Source organism: Cotesia glomerata, linkage group LG1 (assembly GCF_020080835.1).
Source record: "Cotesia glomerata isolate CgM1 linkage group LG1, MPM_Cglom_v2.3, whole genome shotgun sequence".
Lineage (NCBI taxonomy): Eukaryota > Metazoa > Arthropoda > Insecta > Hymenoptera > Braconidae > Cotesia > Cotesia glomerata.
The window spans coordinates 2,437,628-2,440,843 of record NC_058158.1 but is presented as its reverse complement, the minus strand read 5'-3'; positions in this window follow the sequence as shown (position 1 = coordinate 2,440,843).

Genomic DNA, 3,216 nt, shown 5'->3' with positions numbered 1-3,216 from the left:
CCAGACATTGGTTATCAAGTTATTATTTATACTTTTAAGATTTTTGCTTACTTCCTCATTTGCTATTTCTTCCTCACTCGCTAATACATTGGGTATCCATAATTACTATTAGAAATGAATAGGTGACTCGTTTTGAGAAAATATACAAAAAAATTTTAAGGTATGACAAATAATAACATGTAATTAGCTGATACATAAAATTTTCATTTGGATGTAAAATTGAAGTAAAATGGAACTAAAATTCTTAATAATTTTTGGAAATACCACAAAAAGTAAAATTAGAAGTTTACGTCTGAATAACTTTAGAACGGCTGTCTTTATGATAAAAGTGTAAGAGACCTTTTTTGTAGAGCGTTGAATTCTCTACAATAATATGCTATTGACTTATATATATGAGGTGCGTATGCCAAGCTAGAAAAATAAACAAAAAAAAGAATTTTTTTTCCTATGTTATTTAAATGGGAAATGAAAAATTAGGGACAGACACCTCTAAATATTGATATTAAGAACTCCGCATTGAACAGGCTTCTGTTCTCACCTTCATGCAAGTTTTCAGCCTGTTTTTTCGTTGAAAAAAAAAATCGCCTAAAATTGACACACCCTAATATATATATATATATATATATTTATTGGAACCCCAAACTCTATTACATATCAAACTTAAGCCAAATTATATACCTTTACGCGTAAAGGCCGCGGCTTCGGCCGACACGCTACCTTTTATTGTATTTGCATTCACTTATGCTTTACACCGTCATTGCCGGGGTTCGAACCTACGGTTTTTTGGGCAGTCTAAAACTTGTGACTCAGAAGACTCAGTTAACAATACCATAGTTTTTACTAATTTTTGACATCAATTCTATTCATCTTGGTTAACTCTTGTTATTTAATTCAATATTGATATACCAAAATATTTAATAACTTATTGTAGTTCAATTTTTGTAAATGGCGAGATCTACTAAACGTAGCCAGCCATCATTTATTCTTACCTACTGTTAAAATTTTTTGATGTAATTTTTAGACTTAAGTATTTCTTAAGTATTCTTTTGAGCATAAATAAAAATCTACATTTTCAAAAAAAAAAAAAAAAACCATAGTTTCTACATCTATTTGTAACTATCCAGGATGACCGTTAGTGTTAATTAATCAACCATATTTGTCATATTAAATTACAGTAGAGCTAATAATAATTAAGTTCAATTATCGGCAAATGACAAGATCTTCCATGTGTAGCTAGCCATCATCAACTACTTTAAGTACTTTTATTCATTAATAAGATTTTTCATCTAATGTTTAAACTTATCGATCACGCCATATGTACACTGAGAAAAAAGTATTTTGATAATTACAATACTTGGTATTTTGATAATCAAAATACCAAGTATTGTGATTATCAGAATATAAGTCAGTTCAAGACCTATACTCTGCGTAGTAAACTATAATATATGCGCTGTCACTGCCATCGACGTTTTAACACTAACAGTTAGTTTATTTGATTTATGCTCTGGTAAAAATAGAATTCAACTAATATTTATTATATTAGGTTGAAAAAAATTTATTATTACATTTTTAATTTTAATTTTAATTTGTTTTGTTAGCTTTATAAGTCAATTGATTTGTGCCAGTAAAGTGAGGTTATAAACATCTAATAGTCTGTTATATACATTGGTATACTGATAATCAGTATAAGGTAAAAGCCCCAATAGATGATTATGTACCAGTATATGATCACTCCATGTATTTGTATACCTATATTTGTGAATATAGATATACAAATACATGGAGTGATCATATACTGGTACGTGATCATCTATCGGGGCTTTTACCTTACCTAGGTATTGTGAAAATCAGTATACTTATTCCCTGATAGCCAAGTTGGCCGCAACTTTCTGTCAATCTACTGCCGCAACTTGTCACCAACTTGGCGGCAACTCTTGGAAAGTAACTCGGTTGGTGTCAACTTGTTCACCAAGTTGTCACCAAGTTGTCGGCAAAAGTTGCTCTGAAACTTTTTCACACCAAGTTGACGATAAGTTTCTCAAGAAATTTGGCGACATATTGCGGCAGTAGATTGGTCTCTTTTTTCTCAGAAACTTGTAGCCAACTTGGCGCCAACAGTTACAAATTCGGAAGTTGACCGCAAGTTGTCGCTAAGTTGGTGGCAACTATCTGACACCAACTTGGTTGGTCTGAAACTGTGGCTATCAGGGTTGTGATAATCAAAATACCACGTATTCTTAGCACAATACCAAGTATTCTGATTATCAAAAAAAATATCCTTAGTAGCAAAATACTTTTTTCTCAGTGTATTTTTTGGGTCAAAATGAAAACTATTTAATTTAAAAAAAAAAACGTCTTGGTTAATGGACCAATTTATTTCTATAACATAAAATTTATTGATTATGCTGTAGAATTGAATCAATCATTTATTTTATTTAAAATAAAAATAAAAAATCTCTCCACTAAAAAAAAGCTAATTTGAATCAAGAGAAAAATTCTTGAACTAAGAAAATAATTTTAGAGTTTCATTGTCTTGAATCAGGACGAAAAATTCTTTGTTATGTCCGAAAAATAAGATCTTAAAATGCGGTAGCTGGATTAACGGAGGTTCGGATAACAGATAAATTTCCCTAACGAAAGAATCGTTAAGTTTATATTTTATGGGTTCGCGAAGGTGAAAACCCCGGAGAGGGCCCCTTGAATAAGACAATCGACCTCGGAAACAATAAAATATCCTCCACTTACTTTTGCGAATCCTAATTCCAACGATGATTCGGCTTTAATTGGACTTGTACCTTTGACTTCCGCTGCTTGGCTTCTCGCTTCCTCCTGCTGACTGGAGATTGAAGGTTGAATGTTCTTAACTTATGAATGACGAAACACTTCGATTCAGGTTTTTAGGTTTATATTCAATTAAATGGCCCTATGGGCAAACACGTCTTAACTTACACTATTCACTTATTAACTAATAACAACATAAAACAAAGGTTGAAAGTTTATATGAGTTCGTAACCGGAGTAACGACTCCGGCAAACAAAAGTTCGCCGATTATAAATTCACAGAAGAAGAAAATAATTTGAGAGTGGGACCAGGTCACTGGAACTGTGGGAATCTCGATTATCGTCACAACGAATCGTGGCTCGAAGAATCGCTATCACAGAACTCAGAAATACCGTTAAGGAAATCGAAATGAATAATTAGGGAAAAGATGACTAA